The sequence below is a fragment of the Vulpes vulpes genome, chromosome 11 (genome assembly GCF_048418805.1).
Source record: "Vulpes vulpes isolate BD-2025 chromosome 11, VulVul3, whole genome shotgun sequence".
Classification (NCBI taxonomy): Eukaryota; Metazoa; Chordata; class Mammalia; order Carnivora; family Canidae; genus Vulpes; species Vulpes vulpes.
This window is the reverse complement of record NC_132790.1, coordinates 9,865,910-9,882,403: the sequence shown is the minus strand read 5'-3', so window position 1 is coordinate 9,882,403 and position 16,494 is coordinate 9,865,910. Positions and strand designations below refer to the sequence as shown.

Genomic DNA, 16,494 nt, shown 5'->3' with positions numbered 1-16,494 from the left:
GAAAAGATATGTAAAGTAGTATTACATGTATTCAAGGGCTTTGCTAATCTGTTAGAAAACTCCTGTACAAAGTTCTCATATATCCATTTCGTCAGTTTTCTTTGTGCAATAGAATTTAGTTACTTTGGTTAAGTGTTAGTCAATATGAATGGTTAAGATTATTCTAGGAGCAATACTGACAGAGAAATATAAATGCATATGTCTTTTTGTTTTTCAAGGAAAAAGAATATGTTTTGTTTTAAAACAGAAATTCTCAAATTTTTTAGTCTTCAGATTCCTTTTTATTCATACTTATCATATTGGATATCAAACCAGAAAAATTTAAAGACTTTTTTATTTATTTATTTAAAGTTAGCAATGATGATTCCATTGCATGTTAACATACGACAAATAACATCTTAGCATTATTATGAAAGAGCTTTGACTTCATGGATCTGAAAAAGAACCAGTGACCTTAATTATAAAGTATCAGTTTATTACAGAATATTAAAGTGCATAAAAAGTTAATTTTATCTGCCCTGTGTCCATTTGGGCTGCATAGCAAAAGAAACTATCAACAAAAAGAGGGATCCCTGGGTGGCGCAGCGGTTTGGTGCTTGCCTTTGGCTCAGGGCGCGATCCTGGAGACCCGGGATCGAATCCCACGTCGGGCTCCCGGTGTATGGAGCCTGCTTCTCCCTCTGCCTGTGTCTCTGCCTCTCTCTCTCTCTCTCTCTGTGACTATCATAAATAAATAAAAAAAAAAAGAAAAAAAAATAATAAAAAAAAAAGAAAAGGCAACATATGGATTCTCAAATTGTTAAGATGGCTATTATTAAAAAACAGAAGATAATGAGTGTTGGTGAGGGTGTGGAAAAGGGAAAACCCTGGTACACTGTTGGTGGAAATATAATGGTACAGCCATTATAGACAATACCATGGGAATTCCTCAAAAAATTAAAAGTAGAGCTATCATCTGATCAGCAATCCCACTTTTGGATATTTATCTAAAGGGACTGAAGGATCTTGAAGGGATAACTACATTCCCATGTTCTTTGGAGCGTTATTTACAATTGCCAAAGTACAGAAGCGATAAAAATTTTCACCAGTAGATGAATGGTTAAAGAAAATATGGTACATACAAACATAGAATATTATTTGACTTTAAACAAGAAAAAATCCTACCATTTTCAATAGCATGGGATAGACCCAGAGGATATTACACAAAGTGAAATAAGCCAGATATAAAAAGACAAACACTGAATGATCTTACTAATATATGGAATTTAAGGTAATCAAATTCATAGAAGCAGAGTAGAGTGATGGTTACCAAGGGCTGGAGAGAGGGGAAATAGGGGAGGTGATGATCAAAGGGTCAAATTCCAGTTATGTGAGAAAATTAGCACTGGAGATCTATTATACAGCATAGTGCCTATAGCTAACAATCCCGTATCATATATTTAAAATCTCCTAACAGAGTAGATCTTACATGAAGTGTTGTTACCACACATACACATACACATACACACTAACAATGACAACGGTAAAGAGAATGAGAGGAAACTTTGGGAAATCATGGATATGTGTGGCCTTGATGGTGGTGATGGTTTCACAGATGTATACGTATCTTCAAAATCACCTAGCCTAATGTGTTAAATATGTATATTTTTTTATACGTCAATCATGGCTCAACAGAATAGCACAAAAAAGTGGAAAAAATGTTTGTTTATAGTTCTTTTGGTCTTCAGCCTAAGTGTATATATGCCAAAACACTGTGTTCCAAAGTTACTAATTTCTTTTAACTTTGAATTTTGACCACACTCTTTGGTTTGACCTAGTTCATGATTTCAGTTATGGGCTAATTGCATAGCCAAGGAAAATCTCAAACCAATCTATAACCCAAACTGGAAACCATATCTAAGATCAAACCTGCCGACCAGTCCAAGCATACCAGTTCAAAAATCTGTTTACAATTCAGTCAGAATCCCAGCCAGTACCATCTCAATATAATGTGGTACCCAGATTTATATTGACATAGATAAACAGCCACGTTGCCCTCAGCTAAGAGAACAGCCCAACTCAGAACATAGTTATGTGCCAGTTCAGCTTGACACAGAAACCAAACCACTCTTGACTAACCTGGATTAGAACCAAAGCCTGGTTTAAGGATGGTCCAGAGCCCTGTATATGCTAGCTCATTCCCAGGGTCATTACCTCATTAATTTACTCAACAAGTGTTTATTATAGGTTTACTAGATTCCAGGCACTGTGGTAGGTATTAGTGCTTATCTGGGCATGGGAGGACTCCTGAGAGGCCTGCATCACCCTCGTCACCCAAATGCATAGACTAGCTCTTCTTCCTGTTGCAGTCAACACCTCCTTACTGGTGTCATCAGAAAAGTTCTCATAGAATTTTCTCATGACAGCATATACTGCTTCATCCCCTTATGGCAATTTTTTATGTAATAGCAAGTCCCATCATGACCCCACCCTAACCTTTGACCTAGTAGATTTTTATATCTTCGTGGGACCATTCATTCAACAAATATTTATAAATGTCTTTATATTAATAAGGCCTGGAGACACAAAAATACTGCCTTTAAGTAACTGTCTTTATTTCTACCAAAGGAGATTAATACATGAAAAAAAAAAAAGCCTACTACAGTTCTATAACAAAGGTACCTTTAAAATTCAATAAGAGCCTAATAGAGGAGCTATTTCCTGGTGATAGGAGAGCATAGTTATGGGAAGTGATTTCTCCACTGTTCCTTGAAGAGTGATTTCTCCACTGTTCCACAAGTTTAGTGAGAAAGAAAGATATTCCATCTGAACCATGACATGTAGGCAATAAGAAGAATAAGATGCTCTAAGGACAAATACTTGGTGATGTTATAGAATATCTTTTTTTCTTTAATTAATTAATTAATTAATTTATGATAGTCACACAGAGAGAGAGAGAGAGAGAGAGGCAGAGACATAGGCAGAGGGAGAAGCAGGCTCCATGCACTGGGAGCCCGACGTGGGATTCGATCTCGGGTCTCCAGGATCGCGCCCTGGGCCAAAGGCAGGCACTAAACCCCTGCGCCACCCAGGGATCCCTGTTATGGAATATCTTAATCTTTGAAGATATAATGGTAATACCACTTCAGGATAATGGGATTTCCTCTAAACCTGCCCCCAAGGATGTTTGACACTAAGGATATCTGCCAGCAAACATATTATAAGAATTATGCCAATATTAATGAATTTTTCGAGAAAGTATCTTACGAACTAAATTCTACTGATCCAGTTCAATTTCTTGGTTAATGAATAGATTGCAAGGCTCTCAAATACATAATGGGGGCAAAATGCCTTGAGTTGAGAGTGGCAGCATCAGAAAAAATCTTGGGATTAAAAGGGCCAGATATAATTATTCTACTGCTTCTATCCTTGTCATAACGAATTTTCCAAGATCTCTGTATTTTCTTATATCATAGATTACCTTTCCCTCCTATCACATATTTCTTCAACATTGACTCACCTTTTTGCCATACAGACTTCTCCAAACCAGTGTCACAAACTTAAATGCCTACAAGTGCTGGGTGGATAATACGGGTAAAGCTGGCTAAGTAGGGACTAGTAAACTAAGAGTATCTGCTTCGCCCAAAGAAGGAAGCTGTTATTTTGCTCCAGCCAGTGCTGCCATGTAGGAATGCAGGCTAAGGGTTGTCAGAACTCCAACATTTTCAAGAGAAGCCAGAAATTCTGAGTTTTATTATAGAAACTCTCAACTTGGCAACTAATTGGGAAAAAAACCCAACCAACTCTCTAAGCAGGCCAACAAAATATGTCTGTGGGCCGGATTCTACTCCTGGGCACTAGTTTGTGAGACTTTGTCTGAAACTTTCCTAGTTTTCTGTGATATCATACTTGAAGGAATGAAGGACTGTTCCATCTCCTTCTGACTTCCCAAATATGGACTCATCTCTCCCCTGCTTGTGAAGTACTATTTTGCACCACCCTCTAGTGACTTCAGAGTTTGCCCATCACTTCATGCATCAATTTTTACCTCTCTCCTTGTGATATCATGAACTGTGCCAATTAGTCTTCCCCTCCACTTTTGCCTGGTCATGCCATTTATGACAAATGAATGGCCCTACCATCTTGGAATGATAACTCACTCCTGCATACCATTGCAATCCTTTGTGTCATCCCCCTGTGTTGTGATGAGTAATATCATCTCAGGACTGCAACTTGGGATAGGGAGTGGGAAGATAACAATCTTTATGGCGTCACAGAAGGATGAAGTTGTTTGGAAAAGTTCATGATGTTATAAGAAAATGCCTGCATTAACAAAGATTTTTAAAAGAATCATAAAAGTTAGGGAAGGATGCTTAAAAACTGTGATTTAGATCTCTTTAGAGTGAATAAAAAGTATAAAGTTAGTTTTCCAAGTATTTCAGGTTAACTTTTATCATAGTGAAGTTTTATAGGAGATCTTTGAAGAGATTCTGCTCTCTGAAAATACTGTCTACTACTTAGGGAGAGTGAAAAGTTTATCTTTTTTTTAACTTCATGGAATGAAAATCCAGAGATTAGGAATAAGATTTCTATAACTGCGGTTATTGCACATTTTAAGGCTTTTTGCTGAAGGAAAAGCAATTATGAATGTAGCATATAATATTTATTTGGTACTGTTTCTTACTGCAGCATGACTGAATTTTATTCTCACTGAATTTTTACAATTCATGGAATATATACCTCAGGATTCTTCATACTACTTTGTATGAAATAGTTTATTCTTTCTTTCTGTTTTTTTAAAAGATTTTATTTATTTATTTATATTTTTAAAAGATTCTATTTATTTATTCTTGAGAGACACACACAGAGAGGCAGAGACATAGGCAGAGGGAAAAGCATACTCCCCAAGGGGAGCCCAATGCAGGACCCTTTCTTTTTTTTGAAAGATGGTTAAGTAGGAGGAGGATTATTGTTTTAAGGATATTCTAAAACTTTCTGGGTAGGGATAGACTAATTTTTAAAATAAGAGACTTTTGGAGTGCCCAGGTGGCTCAGTGGTTGAGTGTTGGCCTTTAGCTCAGGTCATGATCCTGGGGTCCTGGGATCAACCCATAGGTGGGCTGCTTCTCCCTCTGCCTCTCTCTCTCTCTTTCTCTCTCTCTGTCTCTCATGAATAAATAAATAAAATATTTTTTTTAAACTAAGATTCTTGAAATTATGGTCATTGTAACATGGATCTAGATAATTATGATTTACTGTTATTAGTATTTGTCTCCTATATGTTAGTCACTATTATATCAGTGGGCAGAGAATACAATTTCCATTCTATTTCTAAAGAAAAAAAGATAAAAATAAAATCCCTTTGCCAAAACACTGAGGAAAAAAAAATCCCTAACAACATAATGACCTAACATAATTAAGTGATTTTCCTTTCATTCATTTAACAAATAAGTATTGATTTCCTACTAAATGCATCAGACACTGTGTTAAGCTCTGGGTAAACAGTGATAAACCAAATATTGTCTATCCCTTCATGGATCTTATGGTCTAGTGAGAGAGACAGACAAACATGATTAAGGAAAGAAGCGTATATATGTGAATATCTGTATATATAAATGAACTTGTGCATACATATAACATACACATACTATCAGGGAGAATAATGGAAAGGAAGAAGTTACGGTAGATTGAATGGTTGGAGTACACTTTTCTGAGGCAGTAGCTCTTGAGTTTTAACAAGTAAGAAAGATCCATCCATGCAAAAATGCAGGGGAAATAGTGGTTTACTGAAGTGGGTTCAGCTTGGACAAAAGCCTTAACTGGAAATGGCTTCTAAGAACAAAGAAACCAACATGGCGAGGCCATAGTGACTGAGAAGAAGGTAGTAAGAAATGAGGCTGCACAGAAAGACAGGAGGTATCAGGAAGAGCCTTGATAGACAAAGGAGTTTGGATTAGAAGCCATTGTTTTCAAATAGAGAAGTGCTAGGTTTTATTATTTTTTTTAAAGATTTATTTATTTGAGAGAGGGGCAGGGGGTAGGGAGGGAGAGAAATCCCAAGCAGACTCTGCCATGAGTGCATAGCCCAACATGAGGCTCAATTTCACAACCTGAGCCAAAATCAAGAGTCAGATGCTTAACCAACTGTACCACCCAGGTGCCCTGAGCAGTGCTATTTTAAAAATCATCCCCAACTGCTGTGTTGAGAATGGATTGTAGGGGATCAGAGTGGGATTAGGACACTAGTTTCAGACTACTTGCGGTATTCTAGTGAGAAACGATGATGACTTGGGCAAGAGAGAGACACAAGTGGTCATGTATCTTACAGGTAGAATCAACAGAAGGTGTTGACAGATTAGGTAGGTAGTGTGTCGAGGAAAATTAAGAATCAGGGATGACTCACAGGATTTTGGCTTGAGCAACTGGATGCATAACTCTGGGAAGGAGATGTTAAGACAGAGCTGGTGTACAAAGACTTATCAGGGAGTTACACTTCTGAGAGTAAAAGGCAGAAGCAGAATGGTGAAGGGGGAGGTCACTGGCAGTAATGCAAAAATGACAGTCTCTATGGGCCCAACGGGGAGCCCTGGGGCAAAGCAGGTGAGTTAGTGGAGTTCTAGACTGGACTAGGCCCTTGTACTACCACCTTGCTCATGCCTCCCCAAGAAGAGTATACTTTCAGTTATACCCTATGAAGAATGTAACTTTGGCTGTAAAACTGAGGTTAAGCAAGTAAAAGCTAGATGCTGTCAGTTAACCACACTCCTCACAGCTGGGCAGCCAGGTCTTTCTTGAAGGGGGATGCTTGGGGTACGTTAGCAGCACATCCCTGTGTCTCCCACAGGGAACAACAGGTAGGAAAAGATCAAGAATTTAGTTTAGATAAGAGGGGGATAAAGTCAGTTAATTATATCACTGATTCATCAAATACTTATTGGGCTTCTGTAATAGGCCATTCTGATAGAAATACCATGCACATAGTTGCAGGCAGTCTGATTTCAAAAGAGATGTTTGGGCTAGAGATACTTGAGAATTAGCATATGTATGATATTTAAGGTCATGGACTGGATGGAATCACCCAATAAAAGACAAAATGGTTTTTAATCCTGAGATAACATTTTTCTAGAGATTGCTTAAAGGCAATTTGGGTTGTCACATTGACTAGAAGGATAAGGGGGTAGGGTCCAGGAATGTAAAACATCCTGAAATGCGTGGGAAATCCTGCTCAGTGAAGAAGTGCCTAACAGAAAATGCCAATAATGCCCTTGTGGAAAAATTGACTATAGACAGAGAAGTGGTTCCAGAACCAACCATTGGGATATTCCAACTTTTAGAAGCTGTGTAATGGAGAAAAATCTCTCAAGGGAGACTGAAAAGGAGTATGTAAAAAGATAGAAAACTAGGAGAGAATGGTGTCAGATGCCAAGAGTGCAAAGTGTTTCAAAGAGAGAAGTTAGCAGCAAAGAATCCTGCTAATTACTGAATAAGACGAGGATAGAAAATTGTCCATTCAAAGGTGAGCTTAATAAGAGCAATCTCAGGGACGCCTGGCTGGCTCAGTGGTTGAGCATCTGCCTTTGGCTCAGGGCCTGATCTAGGGGCCCAGGGTCGAATCCTACATTGGGCTCCCCCTAGGGAACCTGCTTCTCCCTCTGCCTGTGTCTCTGTCTCTCTCTCTGTATCTCTCATGAAAAAAATAAATGAAATCTTTTTTATTTTTTTAAAGAGCGATCTCAGAGAAGTGGAGAAGATGGAAGTCAGATTGGCATAAACTGAGAGTAAAAGGGAGGGGAGCAAGTAAAGAAAGGAATTTTAAAAGGAATTTGCACAAATAATAACCAGAGAAACAAGTTAGATGTGATTTGGAATCAAGGTAAGAATTTTATTTCAAATATTTTATTATGAAAGTTTTAAACATATAGAAAAACTGAATGAATTTCATGATAAATATCACTGAATTCTGTAATAAAAATGTTTATTTATCACATCTTTTTTTTAAGATTTATTTATTTATTTATTCATGAGAGATATATATAGAGAGGCAGGGACACAGGCAGAGAGAAGGAGGCAGAGCAAGAGAAGCAGGCTCCATGCAGGGAGCCTGATGCAGAACTTGATTCCAGGTCTCCAGGATCATGCCCTGGGCTGAAGGCAGGTGCCAAATTGCTGAGCCACCCAAATGCCCCACACATCTTTTTATTTATCTGTAAGGAAGGGATTTTTAAAGATGGAAAAGCATTTTTGTATGCCTGTAGTGTGATTCAATAGCTAGGGTTTATTAATGATACAGGAAAGGCAGGGGGATAGCCAAGTGAGAAAAATGAAGTCCTTGAGAACTGAGAGGAATGGATTCAGAATACAGGTAAATGGATTTTTATTGTTACAGAAGGAAAGAAAGAGGAAATGGTTACAGAATCATGTAGGTTTGCAGATTTGATAGTAGTAGGAAAATGTCGCAGACACTACACTGTTGCCTAACAGCTTAGCTCCTCTTCTCGTGCTAATAGAACCTAAAATTTGGCACCAATGGCCCAGACCCAGGGAATTAATAGTGATTGGTCTCAGCCAGTCACGACTATTGCATTCCCCTTTCCCATCATATCTTGCAGCTAAGAGCATGACCATTGATCCTATTTCTGATCAGTGAAACTTTTTTTTTTTTTTTTTTTTTTAAGATTTTATTTGGGCAGCCCCAGTGGCTTAGTGGTTTGCGGTTGCCTTCAGCCCGGAGTGTGGTCCTGGCGACCCGGGATCGAGTCCCACGTCTCTAATAATTTTATTATTATTAATAATTTTTATTTCATTCATGAGAGACACAGAGAGGCAGAGGGAGAAGCAGACTCCCTGCTGGGAGCCTGTTGTGGTACTTGATTCCAGGACTCTGGGATCATGACCTGAGCCAAAGGCAGATGCTCAACCACTGAGCCACCCAGGTGCCCCTGGTCAATGAAACTTAAAGGTTGTTTGCTTAGGTGGCTTTAGTGGAAGCTTTCCCTTTGCTGAGAAAAGAGGAAGGAGATAACTTCTCATATAAAAGGCCCTTTTGCTGCCTTCACCCAACTCGTATGTTTTTCCTGCTTTGGAACGTAGTCAAGTTCATGATGCAGGAGGTATGATAGCCATCTTTCAACCTTCAATAAAATTGAAGATGAAAAGCCAGAGCTGAGAGAAGGCAAGAAGCTATGATGATACTGTTTAGCAGCTGAACCAATGCCAACAACTATCTACCTCCAGAGTTATTTTTATCACAGAAAAATAAACTCCAATTCTTTGAAGCCCCTGTAGTCTGGTTTTATGTCACTTTAGGTGAATATAGATACAGCATATGAGGGAGGTATGGTGGCTACTCCCTTTTTTCCTGAACACCTCTTCCTGCTTTGATCCTGTTTACATACTCTATTCCCAGGTCACAGGAATAAATACCTGATTTAAACAGAACTTAGATTCTTTCTGCTGAAACTTTTCTTTAAAAAAAAAATTTTATTTATTTATTCATGAGAGACATAGAGAGAGAGAGAGAGAGAGAGAGAGAGAGAGAGAGAGGCAGAGACACAGGCAGAAGGAGAAGCAGGCTCCATGCGGGAAGCCTGACCTGGGACTCCATCTCTGGTCTCCAGGATCACGCCCTGGACTGAAGGTGGCGCTAAATCACTGAGCCACTAGGGCTGCCCTCTGCTGAAACTTTTCAACTTAATTAGGAATATCCAAAGGCAAAAGGAGATAATCTATTATCCCTTCTAGAAAAAGGCCCAAGATCTCTTGCCTCTGGGATTGCTTCCCTGCTTAGTCTACCTACGAGTTATTCACTTATCCTCTCAATAAGTCCCCCTTTTCTTAAAGTTAGCTAGAATTAGTTTCTGTTGCTATAAACCAATGGTTCTCATCTAGGGAAATTTTGCCCCTTGAAGAATATCTACCAATGTCTGGAGATATTTTTGGTTGACACAACTGAGGGTGGGTATTTTGGCATCTAGAGTGTAGTAGATACCGGGGATTTTGGTAACATCTCTAATCACTGGACAATCCTCCACAACACAACATATTGACCCAAAGTATCAACAGTGCTGCTGAGAAACCCTGCTTTAAAACAAGATTTCCTTAACTTGTACAAGGTGGTTCTCAACAAAGCTGAATGAGGGTCAGGTGAAAATAAGAGGGAAGAATGGATGGTCTAAAGAGCAAGGAGTGTGGAATGGCCTTCGAAGTGTGCAAGAGAGAATATGTTAGAGAAATATTGGAGGATTGCTGGGCAGTGGTTAGGGTCTGTCTGAGGTTGGTGACCATGAATTTAGAGGTCAAACAATATTTGTCCAGCAACATAGAAGTACATTGGTAGAGACAAGACAAAGGAATATTTTGGTTTTTTCCAGGGCTGTTTTTTTTTTTTTTTTTTTTGCTTGTTTGGTTTTTTGTTTGTTTTTTTGTTTTGTTTTGTTTTGTTTTGTTTAGGTGAAAGCAATACAGGGAAAGAAAGACAAAGAAGTTGATGTTTACCTAGGACTTATTTTACTGATGAACCAGAGAAATTAAGCTAGATAATGAGGAAAGAGATAACAAGAGAGAACTGATAATAAAAACCGATGGGAAAGAAAAATTAAGAAAACAGTACCATTTACAATTCCATTCCAAAAATAATAAAATACCAGAAAATAAATTTAACCAAGGAGGTGAAATGCCTATATACTGAAAACTTAGACATCAATTGAAGAAATTGAAGAAGATACAAATAAATTAAAATATATCCCATGCTCCTGGATTGGAAAAACAAATATTATTAAAATGTCCATATAACCCAAAGCAATTGACATATTCAATGCAAATTCAAGTGGCTTTTTTTTTTTTTTACAGAAATAGAAAAAATAATCCTAAATTTTTTTTCCTAAAATTTATATGTAGCCGTAAAAGACCCCAAATAGCCAAGGCAATCTTGAAAAAAAATAACAAAGCCAGAGGCTTCACACTTCCTGATTTCAAACAATATCACAAAGCTATAGTAATCAAAACAGTATGGTATTAGCATTAAAACAGACATAATGGCTCAAGGGAGCAGAACAGTTAGAAATAAGCCCATGCATATATGGCCAATAATTAATTTACAACAAAGGAGCCAAGAATGCACATTAGGAAAGGACAGATTCTTCAATAAATGGTGTTGGAAAAACTGGACGGCAACAAGCAAAAGAAAAACTGGACCACTATCTTATAAACAAAAATCAATTCAAAATAGGTTAAAACATGAATGTAAACCTGACATAAAACTCCTAGAAGAATCTCCACATAGGTCGTAAGCTCCTTAACATCAGTCTTTTGATGCCTTTTTGGAATTGACACCAAAAACAAAGGCAAGAAACACAAAAATAAACAAATGAGACTGCATCAAACTAAAAAGTTTCTGCACAGCAAAAGAAACCCATCAACAAAATGAAAAGGTAATCTATGGAATGAGAGAAAGTATTTGCAAATCATATATCTGATAAGGAGTTAATAACCAAATATATAAATAACTCATACACCTCAGTAGCAAAAAAAAAAAAAAAAAAAAAAGGTGCACCTGGCTGGCTCAGTCAGTAGAGCATGTAACTCTTGATCTTAGGCTCATAACTTCAAGCCCCATGCTGGGCACAGAGATTACTTTAAAACACCCAATTTAAAAAAATAAAAAATAAAAATAAAAAAAAAACACCCAATTTAAAAATGGGCAAAAGACCTGAATAGACATTTTTCTGAAAAAGATATTCGCATGGGCAGCGGACACATGAAATAATGCTCAATATTACTAGTCATCAGAGAAATGCAAATCAAAACCACAATGAGAGAATACTTCATTGATACACCTGTTAAAATAGCTATTATCAAAAAGACATAACAAAAGGAGAGGATTTAAAGAAAAGGGAACTCTTGTGCACTGTTGGTAGGAATGTAAATTGGTGCATCCACCAATAATATGGAGGAAATAATAGGGAGGTTTCTTAAAAGATTAAAAATAGAACTACCATTTGATCTAGCAATTCCGCTACTGGGTATTTATCTCAAGGAATGAAAACACTAACTTGTAAAGCTACCTGCATCTTCATATTCTCTGAAGCATTACTTAAAATAGCTAAGACACGGAAACAACAAAAGTATCCATCGATGGATGGATGGATAAAGAAGTTGTGGTATCTATATGCAATGGAATATTATTTAGCTATAAAAATAAGAAAATCCAGGGGCGCCTGGGTGGCTCGGTCAGTTAAGCATCTGCCTTCAGCTCAAGTCATGATTCTGGAGTCCTGGGGTCGAGCCCCATATCAGGCTCCCTGCTCAGTGGGGGTGAGTGTCTGTGTCTTCACTCACTCTGCTCATGCTCTCTTTTTCTCTCAAGTGAATAAATAAAATCTTAAAAAAAAAATCCTGCCATTTGCAACAGTGTGGATGAATCTTGAAGGTAAGATGCAAAGTGAAATAAGTCAGAGAAAGACAAATACCATGTGATCTCACATATATGTCGAATCTATAAAAATAAAAACAAAAACAAACTCATAGAACAGATTGGTGGTTACCAGATTCAGGGGTGTGGAGTGGGTGAAATAGGTGAAGGTCGTCGAAAGGTACAAACTTCCAGTTATCAAATAAATCCTAGGGATGCATAGTATGATGGCTATTGTTAAAAAATACTGTATTACATTTTTGAAAGTTGCTTAGAGAGTAAATCTTTTTTTTAAAAAGATTTATTTATTTAAGAGAGAATGGTGCATACAAGAGAGAACGCATGTGCACTCACTTGAGAGTGGAGGTGGGGGCAAGATGGGCAGGTAGAGGGAGAAAGAGAGTCTCAAGCAGACTTCTCACTGAGTGTGGAGCTCCATCCTATGACCCTGAGTAGAAATCATGCTTAACTGACACACCCAGGTGCCCTGCTAGAGAGTAAATCTTAAAAAATTAAAAAGTCTCATCACAAGAAAAAAAACTTGTAATGATGTGTGGTGATGTATGTTAACTAGACTTATTGTGGTGATCATTTCACAATATATACATATTGAATACATAATCTTGAAGCATTATGTTGTACACCTGAAAGTAATACAATATTATTTGTCAATTAAGTTTCAATAATGAAAAAAAAAAGAAAAAACCTGATGAAATCAAGTTGATCTAGAGACAACTGGTATCCCCTAGAGTTTGTTAGAAATGCAGAATCTCAGGACTCACTGTGGATCTACTGAATCAGAATCTGCCTTTTAACAAAATCCCCAGGTAATCTGTATGTATATTAAGGTCTAAGAAACAATGGGTTAGAGGATTTGATGAAAGTGAAAATTTTTGCACTGAGGATACTGAAAAGATGCTTCTAACAAAATTTTCTAAATCAGAGGTTAGCAATTTTTATTTTCCTGTACAGAGCTAGGTAATAAATATTTTTAGCTTTGAGGGCCAAACAGTCTCTGTTACCACCACTCAACCCTGCCATTGTAGTACAACAGCAACCAGGGACAATACACAAACAAATGAGTGTGACTGTTGAGTATAGCTGTGTTCAAATAAAACTATTCACAAAAAATGGGCAGTTGTTTGATTTGGTCCAAGGACCATAGTTTGCTGATCTCTGACCTAGACCTTAGTAAAATGAGTAAGTCTTGGCTCCCATAGAGATTATACTGTTGAGTTTTCTTGTTTCTGATTACTTACTGTCTCTTGTCAGTAAATACTCCTGCCTCCCTCTCCCATCTTCTGAAGACAATGAAGAACTTGGCCAGTTCGTGTTCTGTGGGTTCCTAGGAGTGAGAAGGGGGGAGAACTGAAGTATCAGGAAGCCAGAATCTCCTTGACATCATTTTTTTCTGCCTGAAGTACCAAGAGATGTACCATGGGGGTAGGCTTCACCTCAGCTTGTTCTCTGGAATTGTTTCCCTTTTATTTTCTCCTGCCTTCTGGTAAATGCACTTTGAGCTTCTCATCTGAGCCAAGGGAAATCAAGAAAAGATATTCTATCCTTGCATAGACCGGGTTGAGCAATAGCCCCTTGATGGCAGCAGCTATTGGTAATCAGAAAGGGATTCGAAGGTAATAGGCTGGGTGTTGGGGATAGTGGAGGGGAAGAGAAGTAATATCTATTGGGCATCTCCTCTTCAACATTTTATATACATCATTTGAATCCTTATAGTAAATCCACCATTATAATCCCAGGACACAGATGGAGAAACTGAAACCAATATTTCGTCAAACAATACAGCCATTACTGTATGCCAGGCATTGCTCTGCTTTACAAGTATAAACTTACTTAATCCTCACAACTTTAAGAAGGGAAACTATTATTGCCTCCATATTAGAGATGGGGAGACGATGCTGTGGAGAGAGGTTAAGAAACTTGCCAGTAACTTACCTTAATATTGGTAGAGCTGGTTTTTTAATCCAGACAGGATGGGGACCCAGTTCTGACTCCAAAACCTCGTGCAACGTAATAGTAGTATGTTCTCCATTGCTCTCCAATGCTCCTCCCCATCGGATTTTCCATCAGTGCTCAACCCCCCACGTTTTGGGTTACCTATTAAGTAACATTTCCTTATTAGTCCCTCAGGTCATAGCGTGTTTCCAGGGCTTGTTATCAACATTTCTATTTTTCTCTACCACAAAACAATCTTTATTAGTATAAGAGATACTGTTGCCTGCTTTACAGGAACATGACATTCTGAAATATTTTTCTCAGCAATTTCTCCTAACCTTGGTTGGATCTTGCTGTTTAATCTTTGTTTGCCCTGTCTTCCTTAATTCTTTTTTGTTCATGCCAGAATATTGCTAAGAATAATGCTGACATCTCAGTCACCAAGCTAGCGTACATTATCCTTTTCCTTTTATTGTTGGACTAATCCAATTTTTTTATTTTCCATTATTCATCTCCATTGGATTATATAAATAATCTGGATACATTATTACCAGATCTTTCAAGGTATCCCCCTAAAGGGTCTATCTCAAATCTTAGTGTCTGGATCAGGCATTATGTGTTTGGCCCTCTGGTAGATAATGGGTAATAAAAATGTAGAGGATGTATTTACACTTAAGTGTTTTCCAGTGTTGGGATCAGTGTCTTCTGACCTGACACTGATATTGATTCCTAATGATACATAACCGATACCTAATCATATTTCCCATGTTTTTCAAAATGAAATTCTTGCTCCTACACCAGAACCTCTCATATATTCTTTCTTACTCCAGTGTTTTTGCTCTTCAATCTATCCATCGGAACAGAACAGGATTATTTTCCTTACATTTGCCTCTGCTATTATAAACCTTCAGTAGAAGCAGAGTCACCACATTCTAAGACTTTGGTGATAAGAGAGATAGTTTAAGATTTTGATTTAAAGAAAATGGGCGTCTCTAACTGAACCTTCAAAAGGTTTGAGGCACTGTTCTAAGCATGCCGATGATGAGTGTGTAAGGGCAAAGTTTGCCGGTCTTGCAACTCCTAGACTTGAATTATCGTCCTCGCTCAGCCACTAAGGTAAGAATGGCTAGCATTTATTGAGCACACAGTATGTGCCGGTCACTTTTCTACTAACTTACGCTGTAGGGAGAAGGGTATGATCATCATCCTCATTTTACAGACGAGTAACCTGTGGAACAAAGCGCTTAGGTAAGTATAAGCTGAATCCGGTTTTGCAACATAGTAAGTCTGGCCCCAAATTGGAGCCAAATTGGTGCAGTCTGTTACTACCTGCCTTTATTTCCTGGTAAAGGGGAGCAACCACGATTAACCTATATGCAGCAGGTTCTGTACTGGTTTTCTGCAACGTTAAACTCTAATCTTCACTAACAACTCAGAGGTAGATACCTTTTTTTTTTTTTTTTTTTTTGCAAACTAGAAAACGAAGGCTCAGAGCGGTACTATTATTTGGCAGATATGGTTTGCAATCAGCCTCGAGGCTCCAAGAGCTTCTCTAACCCTCGGACCACGAACCCCTTATATCTTTGAGGCTCAGTTTCCCCACCTTTAAAGTGGGGGGGAGGAGTGGAGTAGATGTCTCAGTTCTACGAGGGGAGGCTGCAGAGCAAAAAAGATGTGTGCGCAGGACGGGGTGAGAGAACCGGGAATAAGGAGCAATCGAGCTCAGGGGCCTAGGGCCCTGCATAACCGCGGGTGGTGAGGACGCGGGTAAGAGAGAGGTTCTCGCCCTGGAGGAGGCCGGGGGTGTCACCTCCAGCGAGGCCTGCAGGCGAAAGTGGGCCTGACAGCCCGTCTCCGGCGCAGGCCAGCCGCCAAGGGGGAGGCGAGCCCTGGGTCTCCGTCCTGATCCGGGGTCAGCACCTCACCCGCCCCAATTCGGCTGCTCAGGCTTCTGCACGAAAGCTCGGGAAGGAAGGGGCGCGGCCTCCCCGCCTGCACCGCCGAGCGCCACGTCTCTCTCGGGTCAGGCTCCTCCGCGTTCGGGTTCCACGCCGCCAGTCTCTCCGCCAGCGGGCGCGGCCTCGTCTGCGCCCCCGCCAATCGGCAACTCCCGAGGTGCTCCGAGGGCCAATCAGCGGCGGGCGAGGGGGCGG

General features: G+C 39.0%; 1 protein-coding gene and 1 long non-coding RNA gene across 2 annotated transcripts in view; one reads left to right on the top strand and one right to left on the bottom strand.

The window, feature by feature from the left end:
* Positions 1–320: 320 nt before the first annotated feature.
* Positions 321–16,412, bottom strand: LOC112927035 (uncharacterized). The gene is made up of 5 exons (XR_011995083.1): positions 16,267–16,412; positions 15,520–15,569; positions 14,342–14,503; positions 13,648–13,733; positions 321–720 (listed from the first exon to the last, which is right to left on the bottom strand). It is a non-coding gene; the product is annotated as an uncharacterized lncRNA (long non-coding RNA).
* NUCB2 (nucleobindin 2) overlaps positions 16,360–16,494 on the top strand; it is a 57,225-nt gene continuing 57,090 nt past the window's right edge. Inside the window, exon 1 of the mRNA XM_072725478.1 lies at positions 16,360–16,456. The gene's annotated coding sequence lies outside the window, so the exon portion shown is untranslated. The remainder of the gene's footprint in view (positions 16,457–16,494) is intronic.